At 39.4% G+C, this 16699-nt stretch overlaps 1 protein-coding gene across 3 annotated transcripts in view; it reads left to right on the forward strand.

Moving 5' to 3' along the window:
* Positions 1-16699, forward strand: part of NFE2L2 (nuclear factor, erythroid 2-like 2) — a 176874-nt gene that overhangs the window by 77763 nt on the left and 82412 nt on the right. The gene's annotated exons all lie outside the window — the stretch shown is intronic.

Raw genomic sequence — 16699 nt, forward strand, 5'->3', positions numbered from 1 at the left:
ATGATATTGAATGGTTTGCCTTGGAAATGAACAGAGATCATTCTGTCATTTTTGAGATTGCATCCATGTACTGCATTTCAGACTCTTGTTGACCATAATGGCTACTCCCATTTCTTCTAAGGGATTCCTGCCCACAGTAGTAGATATAATGGTCATCTGAGTTAAATTCACCCATTCCAGTCCATTTTAGTTCGCTGATTCCTAGAATGTCGATGTTCACTCTTGCCATCTCCTATTTGACCACTTCCAATTTGCCTTGCTTCATGGACCTGACATTCCAGGTTCCTATGCAATATTGCTCTTTACAGCATCGGACCTTGCTTCTATCACCAGTCACATCCATAACTGGGTATTGTTTTTGCTTTGGCTCCATCCCTTCATTCTTTCTGGAGTTATTTCTCCACTGATCTCCAGTAGCATGTTGGGCACCTAACCGACCCGGAGAGTTCCTCTTTCAGTATCCTATCATTTTGCCTTTACATACTGACAGAATGTGGTCCACTGGAGAAAGGAATGGCAAACCACTTCAGTATTCTTGCCTTCAGAACCCCATGAACAGTATGAAAAGGCCTTTGCCTATATGTCCTCAAATTTTAACATGTATACAGATCACTTGGTGGGTGGGAGGGGTTGTTAAAATGCTGATTCTGACCTTATGGACCTCGAGGCAGAAGATTCTGCATTTCTAACAGGTTCCCAGGTGCTGTTGATGCTGGTCTGACTTCTGAACTTCATTTCCTGGCTTATATAGACTATTTCTAAATTTCTTCTAACTGTACAATTCCACTATTCAATAATTCCTCTATGCTTGTTGGCTCATTTCTCTTTAGGCTTCTGATTCTCATTGTTATAAGCTGTTGTATTAGATATTGTCGAGTTTGGGAGGGCCAGGTAAAAATTCTTACTTATGGCTGAAAAGTTTTGTTTTTCAATCTTCTGCAATTCTGCCTCAGTCCACAGGGATTTTGGCTAATAATAACATAATTCTGGGCTTGGACCATAAACTACACTTGAGTCAGCAGTGTAAGGCTTTGGTTAGATAAGCAAGTGTGAGCCGAGTGTAACAAAAAGAAAAGGGCAGTAAATCCTACCAGTATAGGCAGTCCTTACATGAATACTTTACTCAAACATCCACAACCAGGAAGAGCTGCAGAGCATGTAAAGAAAGTTTCAAAGAACTGTCATTATGTAGCTTGTGAAGAGAGAACAAAGGATGCCTTAAGAATCATTTTTGAATGACACCTGAAACCAGCAATCCTCTGAAATAAATGGCTTTGCAATACAGTAGAATAGATTTAGGTAGCTCTAAAGCAGAACTTTCTCATGAGAATGATGATCCTAGGTAGTAAGATTGCCAATGATAATTTTTTTTTCCAAAGACTTAAAACCAATCCTAACTACATTGCCCATCAGTTGTAATACTAGCTGATATATTGACTAGGGTTCTGTGCAGATACTGCTGTATGTATTGGATACAAAGAATTAAATATGATCACAAAACTTTCAGGAAGGCTGTCCTAGAACTTCAGGCCAGACCACACAGCAACAGCCTAGAGGTCAGAAAGCTACGGAGACTGCTGCCAGCACCACAGCCACTTCTCACCAGTGGAGGTGGTGGCTATACTGAGGCAGAAAAAGTCTACTGCTGCTGCTGCTGCTAAGTCGCTTCATTCGTGTCCGACTCTGTGCGACCCTATAGACGGCAGCCCACCAGGCTCCCCCGTCCCTGGGATTCTCCAGGCAAGAACACTGGAGTGGGTTGCCATTTCCTTCTCCAATGCATGAAAGAGTCTAGCCATTGACAATTATTTCTAATACTGCATGAACATTAACACCTAGGAGGGGAATCTAACAGGTGGGGAAAATGGCATCCATCTTCCTTTTACCTTCCAAATCTCACTTCATGGTGTCTGCTTGGCAAAATCTAGTTTATATTAAACTATAATGTTTTTTAACTGTAAGTCAGTGTTTATTGAAGTATAACATACACATAGAAAAATGCACAAATCACAATCAGTCGGCTTGATGAACTTTCCTAAGTGAACATACCCATGTAATCAGCACCCAGATTGGAAGATGGAAGTTTCTAGCACCTAAAAGTACCTCTTATGTTCTTTTCTAGTCATTGTCCCCCTTGAAGGATGGTTTCTAACATCATAAAACAATTCTGCCTATTTTTGATCTTTTACAGACTGGAATGATATACTATGTACTCTTTTATGACTGGATCTTCTCAGTCAGTATTTTTGTGAGATTTATCCATGTATTGCTGTATGTTATTGCACTGGATGAAGAGAACAAAATCTATGTATCCTACTGCAGATGGACATTTGGATTGTGTCCAGTTTGGTTATTACAAATAGTGCTGCTATGAAAATAACATGTATGCATTTCAGCTAGATTTAAAAGAACGGAATTTCTGCACACACCCCGAGGAAACCAGAATTGAAAGAGACACAGGTACCCCAATGTTCATTGCAGCACTATTTACAACAGCTAGGACATGGAAGCAACCTAGATGTCCATGGGCAGATGAACGGATAAGGAAGCTGTGGTACATATACACAATGGAATATTACCCAGCTATAAAAAGGAACATGTTTGAGTCAGCTCTAATGAGGTGGATGAAACTGGAGCCTATTGTACAGACTGAAATAAGTCAGAAAAAGAAAGACAAATACTGTATATTAATGCATATCTATGGAATTCAGAAAGATGGTAACAACAATCTTACATGTGGAGCAGCAAAGGAGACACAGGTGTAAAGAAAGACTTTTGGACTCAGTGGGAGAAGACAAAGGTGGGGTGATTCGAGAGAACAGCATTGACACGTATACTACCATATGTAAAATAGAAGTCCAGTGCAAGTTCGATGCATGAAGCAGGGCACCCAAAGACAACCAGGGACAACCTAGAGGGCCAGGGTGGAGAGGGAGGTGGGAGCGGGGTTCAGGATGGGGGCGGGGCACGTGTATATCTGTGGCCAATTCGTGCTGGCATATGGCAAAATCTAGCACAATATTGTTGGAGAAGGCACTGGCACCCCACTCCAGTACTCTTGCCTGGAAAATCCCATGGACGGAGGAGCCTGGTGGGCAACAGTCCATGGGGTTGCTAAGAGTCAGGAACGACTGAGCGACTTCACTTTCACTTTTCACTTTCATGCATTAGAGAAGGAAATGGCAGCCCACTCCAGTGTTCTTGCCTGGAGAATCCCAGGGATGGGGGAGCCTGGTGGGCTGCCATCTATGGGGTCGCACAGAGTCGGACATGACTGAAGCGACTTAGCAGCAGCAGCAGCACAATATTGTAAAGTAATTATCCTCCAATTAAAATAAATACTTTTTTTAAATGAAGTTTCTGGGTTATAAGAAATGCATACGCTTAGCTCAAGTAGATATTGCCAGACAATTTTCCAAAGTAATGAATGTGCCGCATCCTTATCAAAACTTATATTTTCCATCTTTTACATTTTAGCCATTCTGTTGAAAGACTAATGCAATATATTGAAATCATATTGTGGTTTTAATTTTTATTTACCTTGATATCTAACAAGTAAAGCATCATTTTTTTATGTTTGTTGGCCACTTGAATATTTTCTTTCATGAAGTGCCTGTCCAACTCTTTCACCCAATTTTCTATTAGCTTATCTGATTTTTCTTGTTCCTTGTGGTTCTTTATTCTGAGTATGTGGAAAAGGAGATGGCAACCTACTCCAGTATTCTTACCTGGAAAATCCCATAACCTGAAGGGCTAGAGTCCATGGGGTCACAAGAGTCAGACATGACTTAGTAATGAAACCACGACCGCCACCATTCTGAATATGAGTCTTTTGTTGTTGTTATTGTTGAGTTGGTAAGTCTTGTCCGACACTTTTGTGACCCTATGGATTGTAGCCCACCAAGACTGCTCTGTCCATGGGGTTTTCCAGGCAAGAATACTGGCAGGGATTGCCATTTCCTTCTCTGGGGCATGTTCCCAACCAAGGGATCAAACCTGTGTTCCCTGCATTGGCAGGCTAATTCTTTACCACTGTTTGTTTAGTATATGTATCAGGAACACCTTTTGCCTCTCTGTGGCTTGTTTTTTTTCATTCCTTTAATAATGTCATCTGATGAAGATGTTCATAATTTTGATGTAATTCAGTTTATCAGAGATTTTCCTTTATGGTCCATTTGTTTTGTGAGCATCCAGTTTAAGACTGCTGACTCCAAGGTCATAAATGTTTTCTCCTATGTCTTCTTGTGAAAGCTTGCTTTACTGTTGACATCGTAATTGATAATGCATCTGATATTGATTTTTGTTCATGATGAAAAGTAGGAAATATAGTTTTAAGCCTTCCAATTCCTATAATACTGTGCGGGGGGTGGGGGGGTGAGATATCTATAGAAGTTAGTGAAAATGAAGCTGATTGCCAAGAGACCATATCTAATCCTGTTAACCTAGACAAGTTTTTACACTGTAAAACATGGAGCGCCAAACTGAATTTTCCTGAACCTCTTTTTTCAGTATGATTTTCTGTGATAGCGATTTTCCAGATTCCACACCTCCCTAATGGCCACAGTCCATCTTGGGCAGTTGCTTTGCTCTTCTCCTTACCTTGCCTCTTGGAAGGTCATCATTATTGCAAGAGCACTGTGTTCTTTTTCAAAACTTACAGCAAGAATTGATCTGCTTTCAAACAAGTGAAAAGAAATCCAAGGTTAGGCTTGGTGAGTAAATGTGAATGTTAGAATACTTTGAAAGATTTGTAGTTTTGTTACTCAATCTAAGAAAGTGCAGTTAAGTATGAGACATTGTTCTAAAAGGCTTGAGGGCCTGGAAACAATGTCAGGGTCCATCAGTGGATGAATTGATAAAGAAATTGTGAGACATGTAATACTCCACTATATATATTCAGCCATAAAAAAGAAGAAACCTTGCCATTTTCAATAACATGGATGGACCTGGAAGGCGCTGTGCTGAGTGATATATGTGAGAGAGAGACACAAGTGTATGATCTCACTTGTATATAGAATCTTTAAAAAAAAAAAAAAAAAACATAGCAAAAGAAATCAAATATGTGGTTTTCAGAGTGGGTTGTGCTAGGGGAGGAGAAATTTAGTAAAGCAGTCAAAAAGAACCAACTTTCAGTTATAAGATAAATAAGTACTTGGGATGTAATATACAACATGATGGTTACAGTTGACATTGCTCTATGATATATAGGACAATCGTTAATAAGAGTAAATCCCAAGAGTTCTCATTAAAAGGAAAAAAATTTTTTTTCTTTTTCCTTTGATTGTATCTATGTGCGATGATGCATGCTGACTAAACATATTGCAGTGATCATGTCATAACATATGTAAGTCAAACTGTCATGCTAAACACCTTAAACTTGTGCAGATGTATGTCATTACATCAGTAAAACTAGAAAAAATAAATAAAAGGCTTGAGGAAAAAGTGAGTTCTCCTAAGTGGGGTTCATCACCCTTTCTCTCCCCACTTACAGGAACCACCCCTGGCATTTTTTTCTTCAGGTGGAACAACTGATGTCTCAATCTGTTGTAAGGTACTATACAAAGGAAGTTTTGAAACAAGCTCCCTACACCCAGACTTCTCCCCATTAGATCCTGCTCAAGAAAGTACAGGGTGATCCTTGGAACAACAAAATGTATCTGGAGCAAAATATATGAACAGCCATTGTTGTGTTTGATGGCTTTTTCCTCTCCCAGAAGTAGCATACATTGACTCTACTACTGAACCCTGAAGGGCCCACCTCCACCCACAGTCTCTCAGGGTTCGGTGGGTCTTAAGTTGCGATTTCCCAGTGTTCACTCAGGCTTCCACAGGGATTCGGATAAGGATGGAATCTTTGGGAAACTGAAATGCAGTTTTAGACTCAATATAGTTTTGATAGATTTTGTAGACGAACCTGATACCTAATCACTAAATGAAAGGTTTTATGGGAAAATATGTACATGTCCCCCAAAAACAATTTTGGAAACTAATCTGGCTACACTCCTTGATTATTAACCATGTTGCATTCTTTGCATTTCTTGGGTACTCTAACTTGTAATCCTGACTATTTTAAGTGGAACTTCTCGTGTTTGTTTTCTGTTCTTTACTCTTTGAGGTAGATGTCTCTGTTTTGATGCCAGTTCTCAACTTGAGCAAATTAGTGCCTCTGGAAAACAGATCTGTCTGATAGGGATCGTTTAAGACTTTACAGCAGTGTTTTGCAAAGTTTTAATTACCTTTATTTATCTGGAATCTCCTGAAAATTAATCCCAAATTAGCTGAATGTGAGATGACCTACCATGAAAGCTAGTTTTACTAGTACATTTCCTCCTAGATTTCTATGACCATGATTTTAGTCCTAGAGAAAAGTAAATTGGCACCGTTTTCTCCATCTCATCATGAAGTCATGGTACAGGAGCCTGATCAAACGGTCCAAGGTTCCTGATAGAGAAAGCAGAATGTCAGGGCTTCATAATAAAAAGCATAAAATCCCTAATGCAGAGAGTGATCTCATTGCTTAGTCCTTAGATCAGGAGCAGTTTCAATAGGATGAAATCCCTGGGCATAACACCTGCAAAGAATGAGAGAGGACTGGCATGGGTGATAACCCCAAGCTTTATCTTGAGCCATTTTTAAAATTCCATCCATCTCAATTTTGTTATTTGTGACATGGGGCCTTAAAAACTGTTTAACAGGAGAATTATGAGATCATATCAGATGTGTGAAAGTGCTTTGTGTTTAAAGTAATATATGCCACGAGAGATTTTGAAAATTCATTTTTATATTTCCTTTTTTAACCTAGAAAGTGCCCTGACCAGTCATAATGACCACATTACACATTTTAAAATCATTGCTGGACTTTGGTGGTATGATAATAGCAATAGGAAGCAAACAGGAAGAGAAGTGTGGATAGGTAGTGAGGTATATTTGTGTGTGCATGACCACATGCTGAGTTTTCTTCATGTTCCAAAAAGTTCCATGAAAGCCATCTAGTGTTCAAATCGAAAGGAACACAAGTCAGCTAGGAAATCTACCCAAATGTCAGAGTATCCACCTTAATCTTACTGACAAAGTAACTGTCCGTCGCAAGTACCTGTCATTACTTTTCAAAAAATAATAACCATTTTTATTGATAATAGTTTCAAAGACGTGTGAAGATTTTTTACTTTGTTACATTGGTTAAGATTTTTAAGGTTACCTCTTAAGATATTAATAATAGCTTATCTTAAGATGGCTCTGTTTAAGGGAGCCAATCTAGAAGCAAGAATGATCTAGGACAGATGCTTTTTTCTAATTCCACTCCAATGTATCCCTTAGGCTGGATTCCACCTCTTAAAAAAAAAAAAAAAGGCAGGGATGTGTATGGACTCAGTAAGGGTGGAGAAAGGAAAGCTGATAGTGACTCACTCCAGTTTATAGGAGGGGATTATGCTTCCACCTCCATAAGTCTGATGCTGGGAACTCCCATGTAGGAAGATGAGGCAGATCTTGACATGAAAGCAGTTTGAAGTAGTGTCCCACCCTAGAAAACAAGCTAAATTCATTGTTAATTCCTAGACTACACAGTTAAAAATGTAAGAACAGCAAGTGTCCCATACACTCAAAAATCCACATATCTTTTGGTGAACAATTTCAATTTTAGAATTCTACCCTTAGGAAGTAATTAAGCCTATATGCAAAGATGGAGTTCCTGGGCAGATCATCCAAGCTATGTTCACCATACAGAAATAGTAGAAGCAACCTAAGCAGCCAACAATGAGTTTAGTTAAATAAATACCTCCATATAAAGTGTCCTATTTATATTTAAAGTAGTGTCATAGATAAATATTTATTCATATGATAAGATTCTAAAGTGTATTAAGGACAAACAAAGGTGACCAACCAACAGATTCCAATTTTGTAAAATGAATACATGTGTGAAAGTAAGGGTGGTTTTAAAAGCCCTTCTTCTTGGAGAAGGCAATGGCACCCCACTCCAGTACTCTTGCCTGGAAAATCCCATGGACGGAGGGGCCTGGTAGGCTGCAGTCCATGGGGTCTCGAAGAGTCAGACACGACTGAGCACCTTCACTTTCACTTTTCACTTTCATGCATTGGAGAAGGAAATGGCAACCCACTCCAGTGTTCTTGCCTGGAGAATCCCAGGGACGGGGGAGCCCGTCCACACAGACTCTGTACGTATAGACTCTGTACGTGTCCATACAGAGTCAGACACGACTAAAACAACTTAGCAGCAGCAGCAGCAGCAAAGGGCTTCTGACTCAAAATGGTGGACCGAACACATGTATTTGATCTCCTCTTGCTTTCCACATCCCACTAAAATGATTTTAAACCAGACAGACTCACAAAAGACAGTGTGTAAATGTACAAAAAGAAATGCCCCCTGCTCTCACCCTCCGCCCAACTCTGGGTCTTGCCTACCTCTCTTCAAGTGGAAAGAAAGCTGAGGAATAAGACAAGAGAATGGAAAGAGAAGATTTTTACTTTTTATTTTATATTTTCTGTACTACTTGAATTTTTAAATTAGTATGTATGTATTTTTGTACCTTTAGAAGGGCTGAGATGGCCCACACTCTGTCTGCAGAGTGTGTTTCTAAATCAACCCACTTCCAAAGTGTTGTGCACTTCTTACCTAAAAAAATTAATTAAAAAAATAAAAGTTATTGCAGGATAGGTACAAATGTATTAATAAGTAGCATCACAGCATTTTGCATTTAGCTTCAAGAGGATTCGCCTAAATTTGCTAAAGGAAGAAGGCAAAAGAGGAAGAAGAAAGGAAAGAGGGAAAGGGAAGGAGAGGAGCGCCTTCGGAGGGTGGTGGTGAGCAAGAGAGGGTGTTTTAAGTGATGTGATGATTTCTGCCTGACCTGCCTTTAACTGAGCTTGAACTTAACCTGAGGTTAATCGAAAAGAGATAATTTTGATGTAAATTGGATACATTTCTGGTCCCAGGTACTTTTCATATTTGTAGTATCTGGCCACAGTGAATATTATTCTAGTGTTGATAGATCCTCTTGTTTTTATTTGCTTTTTGAGACTTAAATAACATGGCTTATTAACACAACAGCTTCATAAGGGATCAACTGAGGAAACAATATTCTATTCTGGCACTGAGTAATCAAAGGTATTTTCAAGGATAATTCTCATATCTCCCTAGATTTAGAAGTTAATTCCCCAAACTAGGGAAAGACGGTGCAGAAATTAGTAATCAGTGAGTGGTGGTATTAAGGTATTTTTTATTCTCTTCCCTGCTCTCTTTAGTCAGATTTTCTATTTGAAATATGAGGAATTGTTCCTTTTGTAATAAGAAAAATATATTTAAAAAAAATTTTTAACAGAATGTGTGGCTCTCACTCCACCTTCACCTGGCCGGTGGGCCCCCAGTGGCTCCTGTCTTTTACAAAGGCAAGCAGACTTCATGACTCTCCTTAGACCCATCTCATTTCCTCCTGCTGCCCCAAATGGAGCACTTTTGAGTAATAAGATGCCATGGCATCATAAGTTTTCACCTTACCAAAATCACTCAATCCCAGTCTGTGTCAAATGCTATTCATAACCAGCAGTTCGGTTGTTTTTCTTTTGTAAAGTGCTTCATGAAATTTTAAGAAACTCAAATATATATTCATCAGTAAAAAAAAAAAAAATTCAGAATTTGAAATACACTTAGAAAATGCCATTTGTAGAAGGAACATTAAATAGGTTACCACTTTATTATTTAAGTTAAAATGCCATCCAAGAAACTTCAGGTAGCGTAAAAAAGGAACTCACATGCTGATGATTAATCTGTGTTTCTGCCTGCAAACATTGAGCAATCAAGTTTGGGCTGTCCCCGGAGAACAACTTCGCAATCCTGAGAGGATAATCAAGCATTTATCTCAGAGGCCTATGGAGTGACCAAATCCTTTGGTTACTTAAAAGGCAGAGAATAAGAAGCAACTGAGAGCTTCCTGCTCTCCTGGAAGGGCTAGCCTTGTGGAAATGTGCCCTAAACTGGTAGCCTGGCCAGGTTGCATTTAATGGTTCTCATGTGTGGGAAGTGAGATTTCACAAGACCGTGGGTTCTCTATGGAGGATAGATGCTTGAATAGATACCTAATTACAGGTTAGCAGTTCAGGGTTAATACCTTACTGTATCATGCAGAACAATAGTTGACTCCTTTACGTTAATCTCCTGGGCTCCTTTAGTTTTATAGATTTAAAATGGGAATCATACTCTGTTTAATCTGCAAATTCAATGATACGTGCTCTTTGGGTGTACAGTGCTGGGTCCTAAGGTATAAGAATAAGATTTCAAACATGTATTAAGAAAGAAAAAAAAATAAAACACACCCTATCTACGGCAGAATTGTTGGGCTGTTGAGTGTGGGAAATGGCAGAGAAGCAGTTCCTGATGAGCCCAGTGGGAAGCTGGAGATGTCTTTATGTTCCCCTTCAGCATTTTGTAACTTGTTTACTTGTTAAATTAATACCTTGGCAATGAGAATTGCATTTTTTGTGCCTTAGATCCATCTCTAAGAAAATGCACACCTGGAAGCTGTCAACAAAAATAGGCTGGCCAAGTTAGATGAGCCCACTGACAGGGTTGGCACAGATCAGATTTAATCCCTTTCTCAGGGCATTGAAGCCAAGGACACAGGAGAGTAGCTGTCAGGAGTTTTCAGGTGAATCCCATTCCACCTGACCATCCATCCGAGGCCTGCACCACAGCCTCCTCCCCTGCCATCTGACCAGCAGGTCTGCTGAGGTGCTTCACAGATGGCGAAGACATATTTTCTGCTCTTTCTTCTTTTTAATTCCCCCTTCCTTCCCTACTGCCAAGATGGGGACTGAATGGGTGGTGGTTTAATCACCAAGTCGTGTCCAACTCTTGTAATCCCATCGGCTGTAGCCCACTAGGCTCCTCTGTCCATAGGCTTTTCCAGGCAAGCATATTGGAGTGGGTTGCCATTTCCTTCTCCAGGGGATCTTCCCGACCCAGGAATTGAACCCGGATCTCCTGAAGTGCAGGCAGATTCTTTACCGACTGAGCAACCAGGGAAGCACGCAGCGAGTGAACGGAGGATACCAAACTGATCTGGACAGCATAAACTTTGGCCTCTGTGGTAAAGAAATGGTACCCTAGCCTACCAGTCTAACCATGGTATCCAATTTTAAGCTCTAAGTATCTATTATTAAAACAAGTGTGCTAAGTTGCTTCAGTCATGTCCAACTCTTCACAACCCTATGGACTGTAACCCGCCAACAAGAACAGTAATGAAAATACCAACCATCTTGTGAGAACAAGATCAAATGAGGTAATAAATATAAAAGCATGTTGCCAACTGTAAACTATTTAAAACAAATAAATCATGTTAACAATTATTGTAGTGGTTCTCTTCAAAGGGAAGCAGCCAAGACCTTGAATGGGTGGAAAAGTCACTCCATCTCCCACCTCTTGCTTCTTCTCCCTGGCCCGACACTCACTGCCTTCTATCAGACCCAGATCTCCCTCTCCCTTTTCCTCACGCCAGATTTCCTCACACCCTCCAGCGCCAGTGGACACTTCTCAACTAGCTGCTGATCTCAATATCAGATTATAGAAATTCACAAAAAGGCATAAATGAGGATTAATTCTTCTAGAATATATTTACATGTTAAAAGAGTTTAGTAATCAGAAGAATTTTATCTTGATGGAATGATTTGTAGAGAAAAAAGGGAAACTGATTTTGTAATGTAGTTTAGGTTTATTTTTTCAGATTTTAAATTAATACATGTGATAATTGGCAGAAATATATTCATATTTTCACCAAAAAATATGCACAAAAATAGTCATGACAACACTATTTCTAATAGCCCCAAACCAGAAACAATCTGAAAGCCCATAGATAAATTGTAAGCTATTCATAAAATGGAGCTACACAGCAGTGAGAACGAAGGAACCAAAACTTTATGCAATGACAGGGATGAATCTTATGAACATGGTGATGTGTAAAGGAAGCCAGGCACAAATGAGTACACACCATGTGATTTTTATCTACATAAAGTTAAATAGGGAATTCCCTGGCAGTCCAGTGGTTAGGACTCAGCGCTCTCACTTCTGGGGTCCCAGGTTCCCTGGTCAGGGAAATAAGATCCAACAAGCCACATGGTGTAGCCAAAAGTTGAACAGACAAAATGAATCTCTGATGTTATAAGTCAGGTCTGTTTTGGTGGGGCCTAGTGACTAGGAGGGAGGCACAAGAGCAACTTCTGGGCTAATAATAGTATTCCATCTCTTGATCTGAAGACTGGTTACATAGGTATATTGATTTTGTGAGAATTAGTTGAGCTATAAATTTATGTATGTATGCATGCATAGTTAATTAAAACATACATGTTTAAATTTTGTATGCATGCATAATGTACTTAAATTTAAAGTTTACCAAAAATTTGGCAACACATGTTAATTTCAAAAATATCTAGACTACAGGAAATATATAGTGTTAGAGGATAGCTTTCAAAAAAGGTAAAATTGTGACTTATGTAAATATCGAATTAACACACAGTAAAGATTTTATTTAACTCATTGGTGAGGAAACAGTAAGATACTATAGATAGTTCAAATGAACTTGATTTACAGAGATTTTTTAAATTAATTTATTTATTTTAATTGGAGGCTAATTACTTTACAATATTGTGGTGGTTTTTGCCATACATTGACATGAATCAGCCATGGGTGTACATGTGTTCCCCATCCTGAACTCCCCTCCCACCTCCCTCCCCACCCCATCCCTCAGGGTCATCCCAGCGCACCAGGCCTGAGCACCCTGTCTCATGCATTGAACCTGGACTAGCGATCTATTTCACATATGATAATATACATGTTTCAATGCTATTCTTTCAAATCATCCCACCCTCCCCTTCTCCCACAGAGTCCAAGAGTCTGTTCTTTACATCTGTATCTCTTTTGCTGTCTTGCATATTGGGTCATCGTTACCATCTTTCTAAATTCCGTATGTATATACATTAATATACTGTATTGGTGTTTTTCTTTCTGACTTACTTCACTGTATATAACAGGCTCCAGTTTCAACCACCTCATTAGAACTGATACAAATGCATTCTTTTTAATGGCTGAATAATATTCCATTGTGTGTATGTATCATAGCTTTCTTATCCATTTGTCTGCTGATGGACACAGAGATTTATATGGGCTTCCCAGGTGGCACTAGTGGTGAAGAATCTGCTTGCCAATGCAGGAGACACATGAGACAGGGGTTTGGTCCATGAGTCAGGAAGATCCCCTGAAGTAGAAAATGGTGACACACGCCAGTATTCTTGCTTGGAAAATACCATGGACAAAGAAGCCTGGAGGCTACACCCCATCGGGGTCACAAAGAGTCAGACACAACTGAGCGACTGAACACACACATATTATCTACCAGCAAAATTTATTTACATTGTATTAATAGGAATCATTTATATAGCTATGGATAGGAAACATTTGCATGTTATATGTTAACCCTCTTTCTCTACTGAATTGGAAAATAGTCTAGTCAAAGACAATAAAAGCAGAAGTAACCAGAATCGATGAGCTAAATTTCATCCGCTAAATTTCAAAGACTTTCTTACTCTAGAGTAAAATCAAAACAACTTGTAATCTTTCTAGTCAGGGATAACCTTCATACACAAATTTTGTGCCATATTTTTTAATATTGTATGAGAATTATCTTAAATCTGTAGCAAAACTTGACTGCTTCCATGTTGAGTATAGATTTCCCTTTGTACCAGAAAGCATTGCTCACATTCCTGATTATTTCCTTAGCATACTTTCTTAGACAAAATACTAGATCAAAAGATATAGCCATTTTAAGACTCTTTATACATATTGCCAAGTGCTATAGGAATACTCTGAAGCACATAGCTGGGTAGGGAAAGGGAGAAAGGAAAAACCTTTCCAGATTACCTGCCCACAGACTTCAGGGGTAAAATGTATGTTTGCAGTTTTGCAAGTACCCACCGTCTGCCTTTTTTTTTTTTTTTTTTGCTTTTGGACTTCACCAGGGTTGAGCAAAAACTCAGTCATCGACTGAGGAAAAAGCGTGGGTTGGTACAGCAAACCACAAAAATCTCCAGTTTAAATGCAAATCCAAGATTACAAGAGATCTCCCTACACTGATGGCTTCATCTGTATTAGGTTATAAATCCCTTGAGGGAGTTTCCAGAACTCAAACCCCACTTCCTCCATATGACTTCCTGTGTTCACATGTGTTTTCTGATCTGTTTTGCTAGTCAGGATTTAAAATATTCTCTAAGCTACATGTATCTAACCATGAGTACTAAATTATTCAATTATTCAATAGTGTTTATCAATGTCCTTCTAATTGATGTGGTAGTTCTGAGGTAAGTAGTAAGCAAAATAGACTTATTCCTGCCCTGTGAGTACCCAAAATATGTTTGTGCTATGCTGTGCTAAGTCGCTTCAGATATGTCCAACTCTTTGCAACCTTATGGATTGTAGCCCTCCAGACTCCTCTATCCATGGTATTCTCCAGACAAGAATACTGGAGTAGGTTGCCATGCCCTTCTCCCCAGGATCTTCCTGACCCAGGGATCGAATCCATGTCTGTTACATCTCCTGCATTGGAAGGCAGGTTCTTTACTACTATTGCCACAGCCAGTATGTAATAAGTAAAATATAACCACATACATGGAATGAACATCATGCATTCTCAGTTCAGTTGCTCAGTTGTTTCCGACTCTTTGTGACCCCATGGACTGCAGTATGCCAGGCTTCCCTGTCCATCACCAACTCCCAGAGTTTACTCAAACTCATGTCCACTGAGTCGGTGATGCCATCCAACCATCTCATCCTCTGTTGTCCCCTTCTCCTCCTGCCTTCAGTCTTTCCCAGCATCAGGGTCTTTTCAAAGGAGTCAGTTCTTCACATCAAGTGGCCAAAGCTGAGTTTCAGCTTCAGCATCAGTCCTTCCAATGAATATTCAGGACTGGTTTCCTTTAGGATGGACTGTTTTGATCTCCTTGCTGTCCAAGGAACTCTCAAGAGTCTTCTCTAACACCACAGTTCAAAAGCATCAATTCTTTCTTTATAGTCCAACTCTCACATCCATACATGACCACTGGAAAAACCATAGCTTTGACTAGATGGACCTTTGTTGGCAAAGTAATGTCTCTGCTTTTTAATATTCTGTCTAGGTTGGTCATAACTTTTCTTCCAAGGAGTAAGCGTCTTATAATTTCATGGCTACAGTCATCTGCAGAGATTTTGGAGCTCCCCAAAATAAAGTCTGTCACTGTTTCTACTGTTTCCCCATCATGCATTTTAATATCAGGCTATTTATTGTTTGGTGTTGTATTTGTTGACTGCTCCCTAGAGATAGATCTTCACTTTCCAACTAGATAAGATGCTCCTTGAAGATAGGGCTATGTCTTCACTTTGCTAACATCTTCCAAATTATTGTGCACTTAATAGGCATCTAGTAGAGAGCAACTCCAGTAGAGAGCAAGCTCCAGGAGATGGTAAAGGACAGGGAAGCCTGGTGTGCTGCAGTCCATGGGATTGTAAAGAGTCAGACACGACTGAGCAGCTGAACAATGGAGAGCAACTAAAGTGGGCTTCATGTCTGCATGGACCAAGCAAGCTATTCCTTCCAGCTCCTCAATTATTCTTATAATCTCTGTGGGGATAAATAACAAATGACTGGGAAACATGATGTAACTTATTATGTAAGTGTTGTTTTACATTTTATCTTTGCCAATAGGTGGCATCATCAATTTTGAAATTACATTTTCTATTTTGTAACCCCAAATTTTAAGTATGCAGTTCATTCAATAAATGTTTATTGGGCATCTTCTATGTGGAAGCTGCCCTGCTGGCTACCACTAACAGAATGAGAAATAAAAATACTACAGATAGGCTTTAGCCTATTCCCTTCCTAGTATACTCTAAAGGACATTCCACTTTCAGATTTCATTCTTATTTTACAAAATAACATCTAAACCTGTGATAACAACTTAAAAATGACAATTTTACTTGTGTGTGTGTATTTTCAACTCAACCTAATATTTTATTTTAAATGGAGGAGAGGGATGTTAATTTAAATAAAATGTAAACCAGAAAAATATGGATTGGTTGTGGGAGTGGGGGGGGGTCAATCCACAGAATTTAATCCAAGCTGACTTTTTAAAATAACACAATTTACCACTCCTCAGTGAAAGGAACTTTATTTCCTTTTGGAAGATAAGAGAAGCATGATCCAGGCATAACAGAACTATTTCTACAGCTTCCAAGGCTGCACAGTCCCATCTGGAGATAATAAAAGATCCCATTCCTCTGTGTTTATTTCAAAAGATTCATTCTCTGGAATGATCTGAGGTTGCAAACTGTAGAGCATTTGCCAGCTAAAAAGGGCTGCTGCCTCCATGTTACTCAGGAGGTGTCTAGTCCCCAGGAAAGTGGGGACTTTCTAAACTCTCCTTAGAGTGGAAAGAAGCCCCTCTGCCCTTCCCAACAATATTCCTTCTCAACAGTCTGGGGGAAGAAAAGGAGAAGGAGAAACAGGGAAGAGGAGCAGTGGGGAAATGAGATTTCAGTATTTGCATTAAACATCATGTACCAGTCACTAATTCATCCACCTTCTGATGAGAGGAAAGTGATATTTGACCAAATGTGTGCTTCTTTTTACTGAGCATCTTTAAAGGGCAATGAATGGCATTAGGT

Source organism: Bison bison, unplaced genomic scaffold (genome assembly GCF_000754665.1).
Source record: "Bison bison bison isolate TAMUID 2011002044 unplaced genomic scaffold, Bison_UMD1.0 scf7180017864460, whole genome shotgun sequence".
NCBI classification, from domain to species: Eukaryota; Metazoa; Chordata; class Mammalia; order Artiodactyla; family Bovidae; genus Bison; species Bison bison.